General features: G+C 36.6%; 1 protein-coding gene across 1 annotated transcript in view; it reads right to left on the bottom strand.

Moving 5' to 3' along the window:
• PTPRM (protein tyrosine phosphatase receptor type M) overlaps positions 1-14,821 on the bottom strand; it is a 370,997-nt gene that overhangs the window by 263,348 nt on the left and 92,828 nt on the right. The gene's annotated exons all lie outside the window — the stretch shown is intronic.

Genomic DNA, 14,821 nt, shown 5'->3' on the forward strand with positions numbered 1-14,821 from the left:
AAAAAAAAAAAAAAAAAAAAAAAAAAAAAAAAAAAAAACAAATATCCATTTTCTTCACAAAGCAACAAAACTATTTTTCTCTTCTTCTAGAACACACAACTTTGGCACTAATGCTACTATTCTCATCTTATTCTTTAGCAGCAAAGTTCCCCGGCATCTCTCTCAATATTTCAAATCAGTTGCATAAAAGCCATAGCAACTAACTGTTCAGAATTTTGTCTTTTTTCTGATAAGGAAAATTTCCTTTTATATATTAGATGTTTATGCAACTTCAAATTCCACTAACATAATAACCAGKATTGTCCTTGTAACACTTGTTGAGAGAGCGCAGTCAAGGTCTTACACTTTAACTCTGGCAAATGCCCATCTAAAAATGAATGGACACACTCAGGAAGGTGAAGGACACAATTATCTTCTATATTCAGAGTAAGAACACATTCTGTTCCATTTAARAAAGTCAAAGCACTGTCTCGGGGTATAACACAGAACTTAATTGACTATGGCCTAAAAGTGAGGCTTTGAAAAACATGTTCTTGTTCTGTTTTAATGTTAATCCCTGGTCAATGGATATTAGGAACGATGYGTCAGTGGCTTGGACTGGTATTTACACAATTTACAGCAGCAGTAAATCCTATTTTTATACCAGAATATTTTGGTTTTGTCACTCAAGTGACTTATGGGTACTTACAAAGATGCAAGAGGTTAGTCTCCCTATGAGCATTCTATCATCAGTGGCGAGAGAGAAGAGCTTATTTAAAGAATAAGAACACTTAGTTTGGATCCTGCGCTGAATTTCCCTCTTACAAAGGCTGTCCTTCCATGTTGAGGACAGAAGAAACTACTGAAGATAATCACATGCAAATCACACACAAGCATGGCATCTAGTAGAACATGTGAAATCTGAAGGTAATTCTCAATTATGGCTACAAATAGTTCTGCCATATCTAGAAAATAAGTTTATAGGAGTAAAATTTGTTGTTTCTACATGGACTAAGCTCTCTAAGGGACCACAGTATTTACTCACATTATGCGCACAATTCTGAAGACAAGTCAATTTAAAGTTTATTACAAATATATCAGAAAAACCTTTCTATTTAAGTTTGATTACATAAGCCAAAATTGGCCTAGTCTTACTGGTTTGTTTACTTTCTCCAAAATAAAATTACTTGAAATAACAGCGTGATGCTGGTACAATTACACAGTGTAATCAGATTACTTACTAGTATCTTGAAAACAAACATTTCTACTTTGCTTCTCTAATTAATCCTGATAAATGTCTTAGACTTGCCTTAGAATTTATTTTTCAGTAATAYATTTTATTTAATGTTGTTTGAACTATTGCTTAATCAACTGTGTTTTTCAGGACTACGCCTACATAACCTATTGTGCAATATGGCTTAAACAAGAAAAGCTGCCCAAAACTGGTGTCAAACACGATGATTACAACGGGAAAGTTAACGAGATAGAGGAAAGACATTTTCTCCAAGGATACAAGTAAAAGAAAATGCAAGAAATCAGTCAAAATGTGGCCCCAATTTGCAATAAGTTAGGAAGCAGCAGCCAAAGCAAAACATGAAYGTCTGCCAGAGCAAAAGTTCAAGGGTCTCCTGATCCCCGTCCGGAAAGATGCTATCTAAATGGAGCAGACTCCTCGCTTCCCTTTTCCAGAGGAGGCTGACTGCACACAGAAATCTCCCCCTGCAGCCCATACACCAAAAGAAGCTCATCTGTTCCTCTCCCTTTCTGTTTCTCTGTGTGAAGYGGTAGGAGAAGGCTGTAAGGGAAAGGCAGCTCTTTGAAGTCGTAAGCTTGGAGCAGGTACAGGCTGACTGACCTGAGACAGSTTCCACGTCTGACTGCGGGCTGCCTCACCGAGAGCAGTCCAGAGCTGCAGCACATCGCAGCTACTATTTTTAATTTGGAAAAAGTGAGTCTGGCCATAATCTTTTCCTCTAGCAGTATGGCAACACTATTAAGGCTTTCCTTCATCCTCAACAGCAAAACTGGTAGTTTTTGCAATTCCTGGACACTTAAACCCCCAAATTGGCAAAAATGTCTCTTCTTCATTTCTTCACATGCCCTGTTCTTTTTCTATAGCACCACATAATTGTTCAAATGCAGCTGTTTTGAACTCATAAATTTGGTAATATCCAAGGCAAGTGACATCACTAACTTTCTAAAAGGAGTATTGGAGTAGTTCATATTCTTTAACACTGAATACTGAATAGAATCAAAGTTTTTTATGGATACTTTAACTGATAGATGCTATGTAGTTAAATTTAGCCTGGCATCATCCATTCCTTGTTAAAGTAAAAAGCAACTAAATACCTGTGAGAATTGCCCTACTGTTCTYCAGTTTGTCAAATCAATTGGGTCTTAGACCAGAAAGGTTACAGAAGATGGGGCAAACTATCCCAGGCCATGCCCCTTAAAGCTTCTCAAGAGTAGAAAACAGCTCCAGCCTTTTTATTTGAACAAAAACCTCCAAGCAGATCCACTAGAGGACTTTATAGCTATGGAGCCCCAGCTGCAGAATAAAATCTTAAAATGTTATCTATTTGCAAACAGCATAGCTGTAACCATCAAGGCATAAATAAGCCTRTACAGATTAGAGCCTGTAGTCTGAACTAAAAGAAAGGAATACACAAGCCAGTCTCAAAAATTTGCAGTAAGGTACAGGAAGTAACTAACTGCATAGCAGCAGGCTGAATGCAGAACTGTACTTTTGTGATGGAGTTTAAGATATTAACATTGACTGCTCTCATAAGCAGTGGTATATAAGTCAAAAGACTAAAATAGTATTACATACAAAGGTACATTATCATTTTGAATTTTRGTAGACATTTTTTTGAAAATTATCATTACAAAAAAACACACTGGTTGTTTTACGTACTCAGTGCAACATTGTACATTATGTATGTAGTCTCAGCAGAGACTATGTCACTGCAATACGGAATAAAATAAATTAATTTTGGAAAATTCATACCAAACTATTCCATGACGTTAAAGGAGCAGAAATAGTTTCATTGTTCTTACGGATTAACAKGTAAGGCCAAGGATAAATTTACTTCGTCAGAGTCCCAAGTCTTCTGTGTACGTGAGAATCTTTTTTTGAGAATAATGGCATGTATATTTTTTTGCTTATTTAATAAACAGATGTTACAGAAAGAGGGATTTGTGGATGATGCGTAATAATTAATAAAGGTAACACAAAATAATTCTTTAAATATGGAGCTTAAATGAGTATGTTGAATGAGTGAAAGGAACAGCTGACATAGGCACTCGAGTGGATTCAGTGATTATGAGAGCGATTCTGAGCTTTGCRGCTGGCTCTTAAAAACCGGTGACACCTCTTTTTCAGCTGTGTAAAATAACAATCTTTGCTGGAGCTCCCTTTGAAAGGAATGAACAGGGTAGCCTCATAATGTTTTCACTCTTTTTCTTTGAGACCTCATAAAATGGTTATTATTTATCCATGACAATGCCTCTGATTTAAACAGATCCAGTAGATTGCCTTGCTAATTCATGAGGTATAACTTCTCCAGCAAGGACAGTTAAGACTGTGAGTTCAACACCATCAACACAGTAACAATGCCCAGCATTGCAGCTTCTTCCCATCAACCATACTTTACTTTCAGTCCTTTTAGGTGGCAGCGTAAGGAGAATTTTGATAACAGCACAAATCTCAAAACTCACAGGAGACTGAAACATTGATATTTGATACAAAACAGTGAAGGGTTGACAGTGCTGTTTTTTATCGCAGTGCTGTGTGCTTTTAACAATATGCCTTTTCATCTCGAGATGCTGCTAAAACAAATGATACTCTTGGATTCTAAAGGCAGCACTTCAGATGCGTACTGTTTTCTTCACATCTAAAACTAGCCGCCTGCAAAGTTGTGGCCTTCTGATGGAAACCTAACTATTATCTACAGCTTAATCACCCTTGAGTAGGATCATTATAAATTACTCTTGAAATTTGTATGAAAGCTTCATGTAAAGCAATACATTTTTGCATCATCTTACAAGAGCCACCACTGAAACTAACCTTCACTTTCTCCCTTCTGTTGTTTAACTATTTGTTTCCAATTCAACATTCTCTATACTGTTCTTGGCCCAGTGGTTTATAGAATTAACTATACTTAAACTTGTATTACGGAATTTCATCTTTTTGTGCATGTTCATGATGATCAGAAGCCTTAATCTGTCTTGCCTTTTCATGTACTCTTCCCCACATACAAATCAGAATGACTTGATTCACTAAGTACACAACACCTGAGAGCTAAAATCACAAAATACCAAGATAAAAACATCATGTTCTGTATTCACTGGTTTCCCATTGCTTATTTAATATTCAATTACTTCTTCAATCATTTAAAATATTCAGTTTCATTTTCTATAATTCTGTGATCATTTATAGAAAACGTTCGTGAAGCATGAAAACTATGTAATTTCAGTATTGGACAGCAAGACATCTCAGTCAACAATTGGAAAGGTCAAAAATCAAAAGATACTATCATTTCTTGTATTTGAAACTACTCTGTTCAAGACAAGACAGAAAAGATATCAGAACCTTGGCAAAATACCATTATAGAGACCCTGCTTCTCAATGAACAGTCTTAGATTTTGACTGAGACAAAGTTAACATTCAGAAAGAAAAAAAGACTGAGAAATCCTATTTGCATTATATTATGTTGAATTACTACAACATATGATTCAACCAGCAGAATTTTTCAGCTACTTATGCAAAAAATTAAATAAATAACGGAAGAATCTGTAGTTTCTTTTTAAAACAACTAACAATTCAATGCTATTTGGCAGTGAAAGGTTCTTTGACAAAAGAAATGCTTTCATTGATTATCATGAATTATAAATTATAGCTCTCTAATTCTTCCACTTATATAAATGAATACTCTTCCAATCCAGCCTTACATGTCAGAAAAAATATGAAACTTTTATAATGGAAATTAAATTATAGTACAGTTTTTGCCAGTTGTCATTCCAAAGTTATCTATAATTAGGCTCAGGTCATTAAAAGTTATTTTTGTCATTTACTTGGCCAAACATGCCAATTATGCATTGGGTCATCCTCTTAAATTCAACACCACACAACAGTAATTAAGTAAATTAGTGAATAGTTTCTGGCTTTTTTTACAGCTAATTGCAAACAAAACATCTGCAGAAACAGTCAAAACGAAGAGCAACTGACAGGTAGTTTGATTTCTGTTTCCAAAGTATATGATTTTTTGTAAATTAAATGACACTTCTGGGTGCCAAGAGTAAATACTTATTATAGCCTTTTTACTTTACATGCATTTTTCCATACATATAATGCTTGAAGATAACAGTCCACTCTAATTCTCTACAGCAAAATTCCTGGACCAAAACACTTCCAGAAAACTCTTAGTCAGTTATGAATCATGAATTAATGGATGAAAGTGAACTTGCCCCTTCTGAAAAGAAAATCCTGTTTTTTTCTTTAGGAAGACCCGGATCAAGCTGAACAGAGTCAATAAGCATGAACTAAATGCACAGATAAGTTTTAATATCTTTATAATAATAAAAATAATGCTTAAAGGGTGGTAGATATTGAAAAGCAGCTAAATGCAGACATCAGAATTATAAATTTGTGAATACAATTGTTAAAAGTATTTTGTATGAGACTTCTTACACTTCTCATTCTAGAAAAGATCACCCCATGGATGAAAGAATATGAATACTGGAATGCACAAGTCCTAAATCATAACTTTATTGTCAGGCTTATTTTAATCTGCTTTGTATTCTTTTACCACAGTACTTCATATGTATGTTACACACTGAATTTCCCAATCTTATTTCTTATTTCCTTTCAGATATGCAACCACCTGCTTGTTCAAACCTTAGCAGTCAAGTGTTTTAATTGCTTTGAGCCAAATTCATCTAGCCACGTCAGTATGCAGTAGTGGAAAAGAACATAGAGCAACTTTCCTCCATGAAGTTTATGTAGCCTGTAGAAGAGCACAGAAAAACCTCACTTCCAAAGGGATGCTCCTCCCTGCCTATCCATAGTACTCAGCAAAACTTTAATGCATTTTTAAATAAAACTACTCTTTTAAAGCTGCCTGAAAACAGTTTTAGAAATGGAAGTCTAGCATTCTTTGAACAGTCTAAATTTTGGTTTTCTGTAATTATATACAGGAATGCGATATATCTGCTGGCCAGAAGAGATCCTTAGACTCTAGCCCAAAATTATGCATTTAGAACATTTGATTCATTAGTGTTTTAGGCCAGCAGCCAAATGAGAAAGAATTTTTCTTCTAGTGAAATATCTTTTAGAATATTTCATCATCAGGATCTTCCTTGATTTCAGATCTCAGACTAGATCGCTAGTCTATAGTCTAGACTATAAAGTTGTAATTGTACTTTATGACAAAAAGCAAAAAAACCAAAACTCCTAGCACAAGATATATCTAATATGATTTTTCTGTAAGTTAGATTGAATTCTGTACACAACTATTCTGCCTTTATAAAATAGGTGTCTTTGCAGAGCCAAAATGCCAAAATTCCTCTGCAAATGCCTTTATTTATCTTACAATGCCCCAAAACATCGGCATAGCATGAGGCCATTATCTTTTGCTACCACTGTTGGATGAAATATCTTGTTTCATCGGGCGTTGACTTAGATCCACAAAAGCAATCTTAATAATATAATATGCCATTGGGATTCCTCTAAAAGTTATGATAAATCTGCTTCCCATATTTCCAAAAACTCCAGATTAATAGAGACTTTCTTCGCTGGCGGAGCATACATAACAGACATGAGTTTGGGGAGTTAATGTAGCACTTCTAAAGCTTCCCATCAYGCTGCGGCTTCTGGCAGTACTCAGGCAGGTGGACCAAAAAGGCCCATGTACCTGAGCTGTCAACACCGCCGCTCTGCAACAGTGGCAGGTCATTGCTTTGCCTCAGCATCTGAGAAGGAATAAATCATTAATCCCTCAAGAGACAGAGAGTAAACCTATATAACATCTCTTCTAATGAAGCCTTCCAAACAACAGGTCTGATGTACACACATAGTGCACAGTAGTAGTTTGCTGGAAGCAGTTAAGCACTGTAACATGACAAATACTTCTGTAACTTTACAGGTCTGAAAGCCTAAATCCTCTTTGGTTATAGGGGAGATGCTTCCATTCACAAATGCATTACATATATGTGAACATACACATTCATACACACCCTCAGACCTATATATTTTATTATTATTTTTAGGTGTAAGTTGAAGAAGCAAATATACTTAGGCCGCTTCAAATGTATAAGAGCTTAGTCATTGTTTTGGTTCTGCACAAGACCTTTTCCACTGAGAGGAAAAAACATCTTTTCCTTTCTCATTTGCTAATATTTTTGCCAAAAATTCAGCATTATTAATAAAGAAGAGAAGTTTGCCTGTAGCTGGAATGCAGTTTAGCATCTCTTCCTAGTCTAGGAACAAGTCATGTGAAAATTTTCCTCAAAAGAAGGGAGGAAATGCTCTGCAGACAGCTGTTAAGTAAAAGTTCAAGGCACTACAGAACTCTGCAGGGAAGCCATCTAGCTTAGAAACGTTCCCTATTCTGTGCTTCTAATCACTTTTGAGTATCGATCCATTTATTTAAATCTGCAGTAATCTGTAGCAATAACATATTTTAAAAGAGGGGCCAAAAGCACAATGTTCAATTTGTTCAGAATAGAATAAGATTAAGGAATATCCTATCAATATATTTGGACAAGTACACCTAATTTATCACTTCTATTAAAGGTGCTCATACACAAGCCTTTCTTTAAGCCAGTACACTGCCAACTTGCCATTTCTTTCACTCAGTACCCAGAAACCCTTCTTGAATCAAAGCTGGATTAATTCATTTTTTCCAAGTATTTTTCTGAGCTTATCCCTATAATTAATAAGAGATTGCAACAAATCTTGAGATGGAGCTGTGTCATAGGAGGAATCATATTATCTACTTTTTTTCTCAAGGGTCATTATGTTTCCTCACATTCCCTCTACTTGGCAGATGAGAAATTAATAATTATGCCCCTCAGGTTTGCTGTAAGATGGTGAAGGTTCATTTGGCTCAAAGAGCAGGTTAATTTCTTCCTCTGCAAATGTTTTGAAATAGCAATCTAATAAAGTGAAGAACCAAGTCTCATTTTATACGATTGCTTTTCACCTGATGAAAGACAGTCCTACCTGACACTTCTTTTTACAAACATTCAGTTTCCATTCCTATTAAAGCAGATACAATTGCCACAAAAGAAATCTAAACACTTTTCCACATTGTAATGAATAGCTCCTCGAAACAAACTGATTTAAACATCAGGTTTCAAACTCCATGTCCTTAACATCATCAGAATTTGTCTACACTCCATGTATACTCAATGCACATGCTACACGTGTCTGAGAGAGAAAACAGTGACTGCAAGGATTTTCCTATCCTCTTCCAGTAAACACAGCCCCTCTTCAGGTCGTGAGGAGAAAAAATGTTCTGTCCTCCAATAAGAACTTTGGATATTATAACAGAACCCAAAATATGTATTTGGAGACTGSTGAACATCGAGAAATTGCAGGGATTAGTAATTTCTACATGATACCTGTTGGTTTAGTGCCTGATGTTACAAAACACGCTTGTATGCACAGTCTGAAGGTTCACTGAACACAGAACCTGACCTGGGAACCCCCCAGTGAAGCAAAGACACACTTGGCATGAAACAGCAAATAATTCAATACTTTTTTATTTTCCAAAAGGAAATGAAACATTTGTGGTTCCCTGTCATTGGCAACYGTCTATGTAAAGAAGCATACAATAGGATGCTGTAGAACAGGAGCCTCAGACCATGATACAGTCTTTCCATTATGCTGACCCTCAGTGCCCATACAATCCTGGGGAAGGACAGAAATACAATGCAGATGTCATGATACATCCCAGCTTGTGAAAACAGTCCAGGAGAATTTAATTACTGCCATGGTGGCAGCTTCTTTTCTCTTGCTTTCATGTACTTAAGGGATTCACACAGCGGAATTCTAGTCAAATAAAAGGGAACTGCATTGAAAGAGGTTTTTCTTTTTTCTTTTTCTTTTTTTTAAGAATTTTGAGGGKTTTTTTTTCTCTTTTTTTGACCCAAGATCTCCAGTGGCTGCCAAGTAAGAATTCATACAGTAGTCACAGCTGGACAGTATCTGTGTTTTTGGTAGCACCCTTTCCAAAAAGATCCATGTCTCCGAATGYCTAATCTGACATATGTAATATCTAGCACAGTGACAGAGACATACATCCCACTGGACTACATTTTCTTTGAATTCTGTTAAAATTTATCAGCTTATCTTCTGCACTGTTATTCATCTGCTCCACTGCACAAAATTCACAGAATCACAGAATGGTTGAGGTTGGAAGGGACCTTTGGAGATCATCTAGTCCAACCTGCCTGCTCAAGCACCTAGAGCTCAAGCACCTAGAGCACTTTCCACAGGATTGCATCCAGGTGGGTTTTGATTATCTCCAGAGAAGGAGACTCCACAACTTCTCTGGGCAACCTGGTCCAATGCTCTGTCACTCTCACATTAAAGAAGTTTCTCCTTATATTCAGATGGAACTTCCTGTGTTTCAGTCTRTGCCCATTGCCTCCTGTCCTGTWGCCTGGCACCACTGAAAAAGAGTCTGGCCCCATCCTTTGACACCCTCCCTTAAGACATTTGTATACACTGGTAAGATCCCCTCTCAGTCTTCTCTTCYCCAGGCTRAACAGGCCCAGCTCTTGCAGCTGTTCCTCACAGGGCAGATGCTCCAGTCCTACGATCATCTTTGCAGCCTTACACTGGACTCCCTCCAGCAGCTCCAAGTCTCGCTTGTACTGGGGAGCCCAGAATTGGACACAGCACCTCCAGTATTTCAATATTGCATTTTACCCTTTAAGACAGTGGACCTTATACAAGAATTGCTTGCAGATCAGAAAGGCATGTGGAGAATGGATGATACAGTAGCTATACTTTACTTCAAATTTCTATTAAAACTGCGAATTGCTTCCACAATAAAAGAGTACATGAAATGTGAGTTCAGTGTAAGTACTTCAATGTAGAGTTCCTGCAGTCAATTTCCTGCTAATGTTTATTACAGCTTCAGTTTTAGAATGGTGACTTTAGAAATGCCATTGAACTTTTCTATGGAAAGTAAAATGGTGCAATACCTGCAACCCTCCTCAAGCTTCCGGTGCTTCTGACCCAAGGTCAAGCTCTGATACAACACAGCTGCATAACCTTGGCTCAGACTTCCGAGAAAATTACTAAGTTGTGAGAAAGAGCTATATAAAAAAAAAAAGTATCTACAGCACAGTTGAAGTTGGTATTCTCTCACAATCACAAAATTATGTGATGTTAAGACTTTATTACATGCCAGAAGAAAAATAAATCCTTTCACAGGCAATTCCCTGAAGAAAAGCAATAAGAAGTATTTAATTCCCAGTGATACAATGATCCTTCTTCTTTACTTGAGACAAAAGGTCAAAAGATTCAAAGAAGCCTCTAAGGACTGGGAAAGCCCATCCTTTGGCCCATTTCAGGCTACAGAAGCTGCTCTTCAGGAAAGAACTCACCTTCCCTAACAGTGATACAGGATGGAGAAGGGTATGGAGATAAACAGCAAGTACCACTGARGTTCAGGACAGAACAGGACGTGAACATTGACAGAGAGACAAACTACAGAATTAATGACAAAAAATGATGGGAAGACGATGGGGGGGGGGGCAAGGGGAGGAAAATGGGGAAAGTCACCTTCTGGGCAGTGCTTCGCATCACGTGGCATGGACTCCCTGGCATAACTGTGCGGGCAAGAGCACGCTGCCRTTCATGCAGGGCTCCAGGTAGCTGCCACCCAGGAGCATCTGCCTAAAGACACCGTTGTCTGCTTCAACCTGATGCAGTTAAAGTCTGCAAGTACTGTATAAATTGTAGGGACAATCTGGAACAGGAGGATGGGGAGGATAAGAAAGTTTTAGGAAGGAAAGTAATTTTGACATCTTAAAAAATTACCCAGGTGTAGCTAAGATAGTGAGCAAAAACAATGTTTGGGAGTGGGGATTTAGAAGAGTTCTCTGCTGTTCTTTCTGATCGTGGCAAGCTTTCTAGAGTCACAGAGAGTTTATCGCCAACCTGCTGCAGTGATTCAAGAGCTAAGTTGAACAGGCAGAAACAGCTTTCTTCCTGACAAGCTGAGGTAATGGAGTGGAAGAGACAGCAAAAGAACAATGTTAATTAAAACACTCCTGTTATACTCTTGTATATATTTGGCATTTGTGAATTCTCTGCCTGGAAAATCATTGGTCAAATTGACACAGACTCCAGGGCAACAGTCGTATCTTAGCATTGAGAARCAGAGTTTATTTGACTTAAAAGAAAAGATTATTTTGAGAGAGTTTGTCAGAAATGTCTTTCAGTATTGGACAGTCCAGTCCAATAGCTCAGTTTTTAGTAAAGCATCGCAACAAAGAGGCCATAGGGAAAAATTTGCAGGAACTTATTTAGTAGTTCTGGATTGCTCAGAAGACTATTTTCACTGGGGCACTGTCTTACCTTCAAGGTAGAGGAATACGGACTGGATCAAGTATTTATAGGGCATGTCAAAGATGAAATATGCTGCAAAGCACAGGAATAAAAAATGCTATCCACAGATATGTTGATAAAGATAAGAGGAAATTAGAGAACACAAAGGACTTCATTGGTCCTTTAACATTTCTATTAGATTTTACTACTGATGGTTCTACTGTTTTGGGGTGGATTTAGAGAAGATTTGGTTTGGGACTTTTTCAGGCATCCGATGAATCACAATCTACTTCAGTAAGAGAAAACAAATTTTTGATAACTATTTGAGATCCTCAGATTTATTATATCCCTCATGGCAGAACCACTGYTGATACTGTGCTTAGATACGGGGTGATTTATTTGGTTCAAATATTTGTGCAGCTATTTAGCTTCTAGCAGTGGTTGGGTAAAGGAGAAAGAGCATGGGAGCGAGAGTGAGGGAGCATGGTCTTTATAACAGTAGTTGGCACTGTGAGTCTGACGCTGAGCATTTATATTTCTCAGATAGCAATGTCTGAATTGTGAAGGATTCTGATATACTGCCCTTAAATAACTATAACTGTGGGTCATTATTTTGAGATTCTTATTAAACAAACAAGCAGGAGATAAAATTCAGAGTAATTTGACATACACAGTATTATGGAGATGTTCTGACATGGATCTCCTACCCCCCAACTTTTTCTTAAATTCAACTTCACAGTAGGAGAAAGAGGATTCAAAATACTGGGCTAAAATAGTAATGATCAAAATATCCAGGTCACAATATACTCTATTTATTTTTCCAGYAGCTGAATCCCTAATTAATATCACTGATACTTCTCCTGAAGATGTTTGTGCAATTGTTTCTGTATGACAGATCTGCTTTGTATCTTTTTATGGCAGGAGGTCAGGACTATTAATTATAACATCACAAAACAGGAGCCAGGATCTTTATACAACAGCACTCTTCTGGGCTCACACTATCACACAAGACAGCTGCGGGGTGAGGGAGATGTGAACTCAGCAAGTGGTAACTCAAATTCCAGTCACTGAGGCCCTGGTTCCAGATCTTGGGACTAGGAAATTTTTTTTTCTGATTCAGATGTGGTTAACTATGGTCAAAACCTGCTGACCCCTCTCTCTTTTTCAAAACTGAACTCCACATTCTAGGCTGAATCTAATCCGGATCTGAAAGTTACTCCACAGCCTTACACTGAAAGAGCACTTATATTTATATTACATTTCACCAGAAGGAAGAAAAGYGCTTTAAAAAGCATGTAACAACTGCTCCACCGAGGGCAATGCAGCCAAGTCTGGAGAGATTTTTTTCTTCATTTCCTTTGCATTCTAATTATAGATGGCTTTATTTACTAAAGTTACAGATTGTACTTGTCTATTACAAGTCTTGGTAATCTCGTTTTGCTAAAATGAAAACATATTTCAAATGCTTTGGAGAACTATTATCTAGCATAGTGCTTTAAGTCTCAAAGTGGTTCACTAGGCCCCAAGGGAACAGGCAAGCAGCATACAATTATCACAGTAATTAAAAAGGTGCAATGACTCTTCTCTTAAAGACTCCTGTTTTATTAATTCTATGGTATGCTTTGGAGACTGGCATTATTTTACTCCTACCCAGCTTAATTATATTGTCATTAGTTTATCAGCATCTCTTTTTAACCCCTCAGGCCAGTTATTAGCATGTCACTTGCTAGCAGTTAACCAATAACCACTACACCTTCAAAGCAGTATTTTCTGCTATAAAAAAGTCAATTTGTGGAGACAGATTTAATATCGTCATTCAATTTAATTTTTTCAGTCAGCCATTACTTTCTGCATTTAATTTAAGAGGGTTACTGTTTAGCTTAATGAAAACACAAATAATGCAGATATATTACAAGAGTTTACTAGGTAATAAAATACTTCCAGTGCACAGTGTTTTATGAGATTGAATGCATGTTTTAATACTCAACACTATCTACCACTGGAACGCCTAGAAAGCACAYGATGGTCTTAAATAAAATTAAGTTTCTGAATTTTTCTCTCTAACCTCTTAACTCAGACAGGCTCTCCTACACAGCATCTAATGTTAACATTATCTAATCATATGAGCGGGGAATCAAAATACGAGAAAAATTGGTTTAATTTTAATGTAGCTAGAGTACTTCTTTATTAAATATATACAGCACCTTGTGTAGAGAGATAATTTCATGTTATTATGAAAGGCATAGTGACCTAGAAACACTCCTGAAATGAACTCTAATTAATTTTATGTCCTAATTTAGTCTAATAAAAAATCTTTTAAATACTAAATACTTAGCTACTGTGTAGTACCTTATAGTACTTTCATTATATGTTACTTTTTTCCTCTCCTCACTAGAAAGAAAAAACAYGAAAAGAATAAAAAATTGTCAGTAGTTATGTAAGCTCGCAGCTTCAAAATAAAATCTTGCAATTCTGCCTGTAAATACATTTCATTATATATTTGGCAACATGCCAATCAATTCAATCAAAGTGCCATCTAGCCACTGGTTGGTGCCTGGTTGGCTTTTTGAGAAGTTAACTTACTTCCATATGCAAGGAAATAGATAATTATTTCCATTGAAATATGTAATTATTTTGGTACTGTTAAAAAGACTACTAATATTGAGCAGTTCTTTACAATGTTCAGATCAATAAGTTAACACCAGTTATTTAACTTCATTTCTTGTATGTACACTTCAACCTATCTTCCACCAACTTCACAGTAGGAGAAAGAGGATTCAAAATACTGGGCTAAAATAAYAATGATCAAAATATCTAGGTCACAATATACTCTATTTATTTTTCCAGTAGCTGAATCCCTAATTAATATCACTGATACTTCTCCTGAAGATRTTTGTGCAATTGTTTTTGTATAACAGATCTGCTTTGTATCTTTTTATGGCAGGTGGTCAGGGTATTTAATTTTAACATCACAAAACAGGAGCCAAGATCTTCATACGACACCACAAAAATCACACTACCTCTTTTAATGACAATACATGCTGTCAGTCACTCAGAAAGTAGTCCTTACCTTTTCTGCTAATTCAGACATAACGCTAAATCCTTTTGCTCTTACTGAGAATCTCTTTCCACTTTATCTACAGATTTGATAAGCCTGATATTGAAAACAACAACAACAAAAAAACCAATCTTCTCCGAACCAAACAAAATTCCTATCAAGCTTGAAGCTCTATACTCTAGCGGGGAAAAGAAAAAAAAAAAAAAAAAAAAAAAAAAAAA

This window comes from Rhea americana, unplaced genomic scaffold (assembly GCF_003343005.1).
Source record: "Rhea americana isolate MKP2758 unplaced genomic scaffold, rheAme1 scaffold_58, whole genome shotgun sequence".
Taxonomy (NCBI): domain Eukaryota; kingdom Metazoa; phylum Chordata; class Aves; order Rheiformes; family Rheidae; genus Rhea; species Rhea americana.